This window comes from Lepisosteus platostomus, chromosome 3 (assembly GCF_059453375.1).
Source record: "Lepisosteus platostomus isolate fLepPlt1 chromosome 3, fLepPlt1.hap1, whole genome shotgun sequence".
In the NCBI taxonomy this organism is placed as follows: Eukaryota; Metazoa; Chordata; class Actinopteri; order Semionotiformes; family Lepisosteidae; genus Lepisosteus; species Lepisosteus platostomus.
The window spans coordinates 2,920,219-2,930,337 of record NC_142613.1 but is presented as its reverse complement, the minus strand read 5'-3'; the positions used below and the strand labels follow the sequence as shown (position 1 = coordinate 2,930,337).

The 10,119-nt window shown below is 56.6% G+C and overlaps 1 protein-coding gene across 4 annotated transcripts in view; it reads left to right on the top strand.

Moving 5' to 3' along the window:
• The first annotated feature begins 2,339 nt into the window (after positions 1-2,339).
• The window catches only part of plxnb3 (plexin B3), a 49,377-nt gene continuing 41,597 nt past the window's right edge, over positions 2,340-10,119 (top strand). For all 4 annotated transcript variants that reach the window (XM_088623829.1, XM_088623822.1, XM_088623830.1 and 1 more), the window contains exon 1: positions 2,340-2,582. The gene's annotated coding sequence lies outside the window, so the exon portion shown is untranslated. The remainder of the gene's footprint in view (positions 2,583-10,119) is intronic.

The window sequence follows — 10,119 nt, the reverse complement described above, 5'->3', positions numbered from 1 at the left end:
ACTTGTACAAGTCGGACAAAACCCCCAGAAACCGGCTTTTAAAAGGAGCTGCTTTCTCTGCATTCAGTAACTGAATGAAATATTCCAAACCCTGGAGAGAGTTGTGCTTCAAAGGGTAGGAAATGTACTGTCTCCCTTCGCATTTTGGCACAACTAGAATGAAATCTGGTCTTTGGTAATTAATTTAGAATAACTGGTTCTTAATCAGCTCAGCTTGCTGCTACATCCCTTGTACTAGTGCAGGGGGAGAGAAGGACGATGTGCACAGGCCAGCAGCTGTGTCACCCTGCGACTCCCAGCTGGCCGCCCACTGGAGCTCAGCAGGTGGGAGCCTGGTCAGTACCTGGATGGGAGACTCCTGGGAAAAACTAAGGCCACTGCTGGAAGAGGTGTTAGTGGGGCCAGCAGGGGGCGATCACCCTGTGGTCTGTGTGGGTCCTAATGCCCCAGTATAGTGATGGGATACTATACTGTAAAAAAGGCACCGTCCTTCGGATGAGACGTAAAACAGAGATCCTGACTCTCTGTGGTCATTCAAAATCCCAGGGTGTTTCTCGAAAAAAGGTAGGGGTGTAACCCCGGTGTCCTGGCACACTCTGGCTGCTGTCGCATCACCCAGGTGGGGCTGCACACCGGTGGTGGTGGAGGGGATCCCCATTACCTGTAAAGCGCTCCGCTGGCTGTTCCACTCTGGAGACATGGAGGAGATAAAGAGGAAATTGATTTGATCCCAAAACATGGGAGCACAGCATCTGGGAAAGGTGAATCTCTCACTCCACTCTCCTCCTTGCCCCCCCATCTACCAAAAACACCGCTATCAAGGAAGAGCAGCGCCGAGCTGTCGAGAGGGGCCCCTGCACACTCCTGTGCGGCAAAACGTCTAGAAAATTCAAGACAAGAGGTCAGTCCCCGCGCGCTGGACACACAAGCGATTCCATTCTTGAAGGCCTCGGTGATGAGTCATCGTGTGAGTTCATCCTCCCCTCACAGGAGGTGATTAATAAAAGTCACCCGGGACAGCTCTGAGGAATTCTACACTGATGCATCCGACCTGCCCACAGCTGATCCCCTGAGCTGCTGAGAGAGTGGAGCGAAAGAGCCGTCCTGGGACAGGGGCCGCCGGGCACGAGGGTCCTCACTCACCCTCCACCCTCTGACCCCTTCTACCAGTTCAGCAACCCAGAGGAGCCAGAGCCCATCCCAGCAAGCAACGGGGCACAAGGGAGGGTGCAAGACACACACACACACACACACACACACACACACACACACACCGGGGCCAGTTAACCCAGAGGAAGCCCATATGAACATGAGAAGAACATGCAGACTCCACCCAGACAGCACCCCGGGTCCAGAACCGCACCGCCCTGCCGCCCACTCCCAGGTGTAATTCCTGAAGATGTGAGAGCGCTGCGTTTTGGAAGTTCTGGAGGCCCGCTGCTCGACGGAGCGAGACGCCGTGTGAAAAGCTGGGCCAGGTCCGTACCGGGACGCGTCGGACCGGCTCGCTGCTGGCTCAGTTCCTCTCGGCGCCGGTCCCCACGGGTCTCCCTGAAGCCCCATGGGTGAAGCTGTTTCCCACTCCCCCCCCCAGAACCTGCTGTGCAGTGTGGCTGCTGGCACGCAATGCCTGCAGTGGAGCAGTAGGCGGCGCTGTTCCCACTGCAGCCGAATCTCCGAACAGTGTCCCAGCGCAGCGAGCGGAGCAAGTTCCATCCCTTAAACCGAGGTCCTGAAATCCCGTTGATGCTCTTTTAATCCGGCTGGCGAGCAGATCGCTCTCTCCTCCCCCGATGACCAAGTGCGGTCCTGCTTTGGGCGTCACTCCTTAGTTGTAATCTCCCATCCCTACTGTCATTATGTCAACACTTCATTATGTACACAAAAAATAACAGTTCGGGTGGAGAGCTGCGTCAGCAGGCGTGGGCTGCAAAGGAACAAGTAACAGGTTTATTCCCTGCCGAAAAGAGAAGAGAGAAACCACAACGTTTCGGCCGTGGAGCCTTCTTTAGATGTGTCAAAAAAAGAATATGATCAAAACATGAAAGATGAAAGCTGAACATTATTTTACTTCAATTATTTTACTGTAAATAAGCTGACGATTATTTTACGATGTATCGCGGATGTCGCAGCTGTAGATCACTTCATCGTTGAGTAAGAAGTTAAAAAATAAGAAGTTAAAAATAGTGAAATCGCGGGTCCGTTGCTGGAGAAGCTCGGAGCCCGTCGCTGCGCCGCGGCCGGCAGGTGGCGCTGCGGCCCGGCGCCAGTCCGCGCTCCGCCTGCTCGCGCTGCCGGGGAAGGGGGCCTGGTCACACTCCCTCAGTGTGACCCACGGCGTAATGCATTGTGGGTTTGGCTCCCGTGCGCTTGGGAAGTTTGGAGCTGCGGTAGGGGACTCGTCGGGAACCTGTTGTGCCGTCCGAAAGTACTCCCCCTCTTTCCCTCCGGCCAGACCCCCGGACCTCTCCTGCGGTCCTTGGTGCGACATTGCCGTATGATCGATATTCATGTTCTTCTGTGCCCACCTGGCTCGTCGATAGGAAGCCCCGCGCTCGCTCAGGGAGTCCGCTGCGGGAGAGGTAGGTCCCAGCTGTTTGCGCACGAAGTTCAGAGAGAGGTGACTGCAGGTGTGTCTGCCGCCGAGCCGCCGCCCGGCGCGGGTTTTCGAGCCGTGGACGTCCCCGTGTCGTCTCTGACGATACGTTTTATTTTGTCTTCGTAAAACACGAGAAGACCCCCCCCGCATTCCTCCGCGCGAGAAGTCTCCCCAGTCCGGTATCAGGCGCTCAGTCACCCCCCCCCGCGGTCGCTCGAGAGGGCAGCAGTTCGGCGGCGAGTCGGGACGGTTCGTGCCTGAGAAACCTGAGAAACCCGTCTTCGGTTCGGATAACGCGGTAGGACGGGTCCGGCCCTGGGACAGTGGGCTGTTGGTGCGGTTTTGGAGGGTGATGGTCTGAAGCTCTGTGGGTGAGCGCCGATCTCCTCATCTTCCCAGATCACCTGCCTCTGTCGCGCCGTGAACCGCTGCGGAACAAAATCCGCGAATTGCTTTCGAGCAAGCAGGGGCTTTTTTTAAAAAAAAATAAGTTCGGGGTTGTGCTCCTTTGAACGTCAGCCAGCGCCGGTGTCGAGCCCAAACCCGAGCTTTTGTGAGGCTATACCAGATGGCCCAGTTAGCCGGGCAGCAGGTTCCGGGTTCAAAGCTCGGCTCGGCCACCCTGACCCTCCTTGCCCTGTGTCTCAGACGATACTAATAACGGGGGCCCGTTATTAATTACTCGAGGGCTGGGCAGAGAAGTCTAGTTCCGCGCTCTAGCCTCTGTGAATTACTTCGTCTCAAACCCGTTACCTCATGACACGATTCCTCCTGTTGTCGCTGTGTTCTGGACCGAGCCGCTCCGGAGAGCAGGGGCGTGCCGGCTCTCGGACCGGACCGCTCGGTGGTTCTCGGTGTCCGTAGCGCGCTGAGACCCGTCCCGACCAGACCTGTACAGGAGCGAACAGCTCGGACGGTCCCGTATCTCTCTGGACCTGTTTTGTAACAACCAGCATCAGCGGCGCTTTGCCGATGAAGTCCGTCCCGTTGAGACGTCTCGGAAAGGACCAGGAGATAAAAGCTTCGCCCAGTCTTGGAGCGAACAGCTTTTTTTGGGGGGGTGGATTTCTGATACATACGTTGTTGATATTTAAGATCTGCTACGTGGTGCCTCTGCGGTCGGCCGTGGTGGTTCTGTTCTGAAGCGGGTGGTGTTTAGACGAACAACACCGCAAGTCTGACAAGGAAACAATTCCGTAGAAAATCACCCCCTTTGAGCGCACCTGTTCTAAACACGAATCTTTGAGTGGCTTTGTTATTTGCAGTGAAACACCAGAAAACGGACCTGGGTTCTGGCCAGAGTGGTATTGGATGGGTAAACTGCTTGTGTTTAAGGAGAGGCGAGCTCTGCAGCCCGACTCCAGCAGGGCCCGGGGAGAAGTTCGGTCCGGTCCGGTCGGCCGCAGCCGCTCGCTTTTTCTTTGTTAAACAGCTGTGTGGGGTGGGCACGCCGTCCTCGTGTCGGGCCTGGTTCGCGGGTGGTTCGGACCTGACGCGTGGGGGGTCGTCCAGCCCCCCCCCCCCCGTGCGCGAGAGGTCGTCGCCATCCCCGACAGTTTCACATCTCACTCCGGCCCGCTGTGGTTCCGAAACAGGCGTTGTCAGAGATTGACAGCAGGGCTCCGCCGCACGGCAGTTATTAATGTTTAACCCAGCGTCAGGTGCTGGATACGTCAAGCTTGTCACGATCGTTTTGGTGCGTTTGCGTTGACGACCCGCGAATTCCTGCCGAATTAACCTTCTGTCTCATCTCACACTGACCTACCAGGTGTACTGGACTCGCCCCCTCCCAGTCACACAGCTAGAGTTCGTGAAACGTTATCTTCACCTCGGAAACGAGTCAAATGCAAACTCAATTCGCAAAATACGCTCGGGCGCAGAAGGGTGTTTTGAAACACGCGGATCCGCTCCTCGTCCCGCTCCGTATGAACGTGTCCGCCATCTGAAAGCGACCGTCTTGCTGCTGTTCTTCAGAAGAGTGCGGTGAGGGAGTTTATGATGGGCTAAATAAAAACAGCTGCAACACACCCAGCTTGTCAAATCCAGTCAAAGATAACGATAATTGCAACGACAACGGTTATAAAAACAGCTTTTATGCAGCAGATCGTTGAAAACGACTTTGAATTTTAAACCCTTAAAAAAAGTAGACCATCCTTCTATTGAGCTTTTGTTACCGACACAAACGTTCTCTAAACCATCACAGGTACAAACACAGTAAAACAGGAACCCTTGGAAGTGCAATAAGGTCAGCAAGCCGAGTGCAGAAATATCAATACTGTCCTCACACAGGCACCAGGGCCTGGGAGGTCTGAGAGCCTTCGTATGGGAGCGGTCAGGTGAGAGAAGCGAGGACGTATCCCTGCATCCTCGCCGGCGGGAGCGCTGTCCCCCTCCCCTGGTCTCAGGCTTCACCCCGACTTCCTCCGAAACGGTTTCCCGCGGCTCGTGAAGTGACTCGGGGGTCCAGGTCTCGGGCGGGGGCTCACTGAGAGGCGCCTGCTCAGAGCCCCGGCCCGGCCCGGAGTAAATCCTGGAGCGGATCCAACTGCGGTGCGCTGGGAGCCCACGAGCTCCCCCGGAGCAGCCGGCTCAGATCAGGGGGACTCGCTGACGCAGTGACTGGTTTGAGTCTCAGCCTGAGAGAGAAAGCTGCCCCTTGACCCCTGTGGGCGTGTGGACACACTTGTATGCGTTGGATGTCGTTCTTGTGTGTTCTTGGATGTAGTATGTGTGTTCTTGGATGTGTTGCGTGTGCTGACCCATATTGCCCCTCACAGGGGGGTCCAGCTTGGCCTCCTGACTGCTGTGAGGCGATGAGTCCGCAGGACCTGCGCTGTCGCAGCGGAGCCGCTTGCGTTAACGAAACCAGCCCTCAGGGTCTCCACGGGCTCTGTCCTCCTGAGGTCCGGCTCACCGGTGTGTTCATGGGCGCTCTCAGGCCCAGCTGGGCAGGGGGCAGGGTAGCAGCACTGTCACGCTCCCACTGCAGGATTAAAGAGACACGCGCGCGCTGTCCGCGGAGAGATTAGTGTGTGGCGGGGGGGGGTGCGTCCTGCGCTGCTGCTGCTCACTCGAACTCGAGATCTGCACTCGAACGGCACCGCTGCCGCCGCTGGATCGCCAGGATGGGGGAGATGCAGCGAGAGAGATTCAGTTTCGTTCGCACTGTTTTGGGGTTTTTTTTTGTTTTGAAGCTGGTCTTGCTTTCCCCCTGGCAATACAGCTGCGCTTGGGTTTGAGTGAGAGACGGGGGGAGAGGGGGTCTCCGGCTCCCCTTCTCGTTCGCTCTCTTATCTCCTCTCCAGCCCCAGCAGCTCATCCCCTCCGCGCCGTGCCACTCCAGCAGATTGCAGGATTACTCTCCTCCCGGATTAGAGCCGCGCCTGGTTGATAAACTCTGCTCTCTGGCCTGAGCGCGGGGCTGGGTCTGTCCAGGGCGCTTTTCCGCCCGCTCGCGGTCTCTGGCGGAAGCCCTCGCTCTTCCTCTCTTCCTCCCATTGTCTCTCTCGCCCTGCCTGCTGGCTCTGCGGGGGTGACCCCGCGCGGCGGCTGTCGGTGCCAGCCTGTCCCGGCCCTCTGACCCGCGGTGACGTCGCTGGCACGGTGAGGTCACATTCCGATGACACAACGCCCTGCGCTCTGGAAGGCTGCCTTCTGGATGAAAAACCCCACCATTGTCCACTGTGGATCTCCCTCCTCCCGTGCTGCATCAGCTCATCTTTGTGCACGTGCCCCACCTTAGTCCTAGCTGTCAGAAAAGCACTGGTTCGAGTCTGAAAACGAACCCTGATGCTCGTTCCTGGACCCCGACCCTCACGGTGAACCCCCGCTCAGCTGTAATCGCCCTTGGTGTTGGCTTGGACCCCCTGTGCAGACTACATTCAGCTCCTCGCAGTGTCTCTGGGTGGGCAGGCTGCCCCCTGCTGGAGAGTGGAGGGATGGGGAGTTTCTCTGAATGTTGGAGAGGAGGCCAGTCAGAACTGCGTGTGGCGGCCATGTCCTCAGGCCCCCTTCCCTCCCCAGGCCAGCAGGGTGCGCTGTTGCTCGTCACCATCACTCACTCCTCTCCCAGCACAGGCGAACGAGTCAACCCAGAGTCCCAGCTGCTCCTGCCGCCTTTCCCAGCCCGCTCCCTCGTGTCTCTTGCGCCTCGGACCTGGGGCACGGCCCCTGCGCCCCCTGTCTTCTCCGGTCGCTGGCCCAGCCGGTTTCAAAGCAGGCGAGGCGAGCAGGAAGTGAGGCAATGCGTGTCGGAGGAGCCGAGCCGGCTGATCTGGGGGAGGGAGAGGGGCAGACTGGCGTGCGGACAGGGGCTGCCCCATCGCCGACCCACTCGCTCGCTCGCTCCCCCCCCGCGCGTCTCCCGCCTGCGTCTCCTGCTCGGGGTACCCAGCGTCCTCAGCGGCCCGGGTGTGTGGGCCAGGGCACCGCTGGGGGGGTTCTGTTCGTGTCGGGGAGCCTGACCAGACCTGAAGGGGTGCGCGTTTGTGTCGCTGTGCGTCACAGCAAGAGGGTCTGTGCAGGGCAAGAAATTGACATTCCTGGGGCGGCAGCGGTTGTTTGCTGCTCCTCTGCCAAATCTGGTAGCGAATAGCCATTTCGGGAAGCGGGAGTCCCAGTGTTTGTGCGGTTGCCTGGCAACGAGAAGCCTGCGATGGAACCTGCATCGTAACGTCGAGGAGTTTCGTCATGGTGCTGCCCATGCAGTTGCCAGGAGCCAGAGCTAGTTTATGATTAATGTTCGATCGCTGAGCAAAATTTGGTCGCTTCTGGTGTCCCACAGCTCTTAAAACTGAGCCCTGGTTTCTTTTAAGCAGAGCGAGCAGATAAGATAAGATCACTTTATCGGCCCTATACAATTTCTCGCATTAGGAATTCGTCTTTTTTCGCAGACCTCAGCTTGCTCTCCACGAGACACACAGACAGGGAGAGAGAAGCTGGGGGTCAGAGCGCAGGGTCAGCCGTTGTACAGCACCCCTGGAGCAGTTGGGGCGAAGGGCCTTGCTCAGGGGCCCAGGGAAGTAGGATTCCTCTGCCGGCCAAGGGATTTGAACCGGCAACCTTCCAGCCACAGGTGCAGATCCTGAGCCACAGGTGCAGATCCTGAGCCACAGAGCCAGCGCTCCGCCCCACCACCTTCTGCAGGACATCCTCCCCAAGGCAAACATCAGCTTCACTCACTGCCAGTGTCTTCAGTGCCCAGCAGTACTCTCCTGGGACAGTGTTTCTGACCGGCACACACCAGAGACTCACTCCCGCTGGTTTATCTCGCTCTGTCTGACTTTGGTGTGCAGTTGAGGGAGATCTGCCTTTCTTCCTTTCAGCGCCGTTATCTGATGAGCACACCCGCCACAGGGGCCATTTAAGGTCAGTGACCACAGAGGCACCTGTGGCCACCGGCTGGAATCCCAGTCCTGATTTCGTGTTGGTTCCTGTTGCTGTCAGTGGTGGCAGCGAGGCTGTGCTGCCGTAGAGAGAAGGTTGATAGAACTGTGTACATTTACTGCAGCTGGCTGCACCCTGCAGTGTGTGTGTGTGTGTGTGTGTGTGTGTGTGTGTGTGTGTGTGTGTGTGTGTGTGTGTGTGTGTCGAAGGGAACAGGAAATAAAAATAGGTGGGGACTCGATGAGAGGTGCTGCTGTGCCTCACTGTCAAGCAGTGTGTGTGCTCTCTGGTGTGCTTCCACCTGCACACAGGTATGCAAAACTCTGCCTTGTCTGCGCTGGAGAATGCAAATGTGTACAGCGCTGTCCTGACACACTGGTCACACCAGTCTACACCGGCAGACAGGAGAGAGGGGAGAGGCATTACAAGCTTTTTCCACCCTGTTTCCTTTCGGGCAGGAGAGCTCATTCTAGACTAGGGTCCTCTTGTGAGAGTATCAGAGGAAGAGGGATCTGTTCCTGTTGCACTCCTGGTTTTCCGATGATCCAGCAGTGGCAGTTAATTCCGTGCTCGTTGGCTGTGTGAGTGCATGTGCTTACCTGCGTGAAGCTAAAGCACACTGAGCTCAATGTGCCGTTTTTCCACTGTCGGCACAGTTTGTACAAGAGCCTGCGGCTGGGAAGGAAGTCTGCAGTGGAGAGAACATGATGGTGTATCTCCAGTGTAATTATATCAATTAGAGCGTCTTACAGTCTTGTTGAAACGGAACTGATCTTTTCTTAAATAACCTCAAGTTTCTTTCTATTTACCAATGCAATGGTCTTTTATATGAAGTAGAAAAAACGAAGAATTAAGAAGCAGCGTATATCAAATAATAAGTGTTCCTTCAAGTTTACTAGAGAGGAGGATCAGGTGGTTAAGGAATCGGGTAACAGGTACACAGGGACTGCGTCTGGGCAGCCTGGGCTTCTCCATGCAGGCTGGTGGACACTTGTCTCGCCCTGATCAAGAGATTTCGACAGGACCTCGGGAAAAGCAGTAGCTGATGCTCGGCCGTCTGGAAATGGTTACAAAACCATGGAGACACGTAAGAGGCTCCATCTATCCGCTGTCAGACAAACAGTCTGCTAATGGGAAATATCCGAGACCACAGGACGGGTTGTACTGTTGAGATCTCCCCAAGAGCAGCCCAGGCAGTCATCCGGGAAGTCCCATCTAAGGACCTGCAGACCGCTAATGACAGTTTTCACACCTCCACCGCCGCGAGAGGACTGGAAGAACGATCCGGCCGGTCTCGGCTTCACCAAAGAGCACCTGGACGCCCCACCAGACCCCCTGGCCTGATCCCAAAGTAACACTTTGACCACAATGAGAAGCATCTTGTGTGGTTTGTGTAGCGCAAAGCAGACGCTGCCCTGCAAGAGCAAGACCCTGAGTGCCAAGCGCGGTGCTGGGAGTATCTGCTGGTTTGGGACCTTGGCAGCCTGCCATCCCTGACAGAAGCATGAATTCAACGTTGTGTCAGTGAACAGAGAGGAGGATATCAGGGCCTCCATTCATCCTCTGAAAGCCGAGCAGAAAATGGGTCATCCAGCAAGACCACGATCCCCGGCATACAAGCCGATCCGTGACGGAATGGCTGGAAAAGACCGTTTGGATTTGCCAGGTTACGGGAAACAAGAAGACGACATCACTGCGTGCAGAGGACTGAATCGAGGATATTTACTGCTCGGTCATTTTGCTAATCATGTGATCCGAGCACATCTTACGTCTTTGTGTTGATGTTTAATCAGGTTAGTGTCATCTCTGATTCAGACTATCATGGAGACTTCATCAGGTCTACCGTGCCCCAGAATGCGGGCCGATCAAGGGCCGTTTGCTCTGCACGCGCCGGGGTTGGGCGCACTTAGACGCAAGTCTGTATTCAGCAGGACGGTGAAGATGAAAGCAGGACCGCAGCAGGCGGTGCGAGTCTGTCAGGAGGAGGCTGCTGTGGGTCGAATGGGCTCGGGTTTCTCGGCTGATCCTTTCGGATTAGAGCTGTGAAAAAGAGTGTTACTGCCACACAGCCGGATTAGGGAGCAGCCCCCAGACAGAGGGGCTCAGCCTGCAGAGGAGCAGCTAAGCGCCGGTCT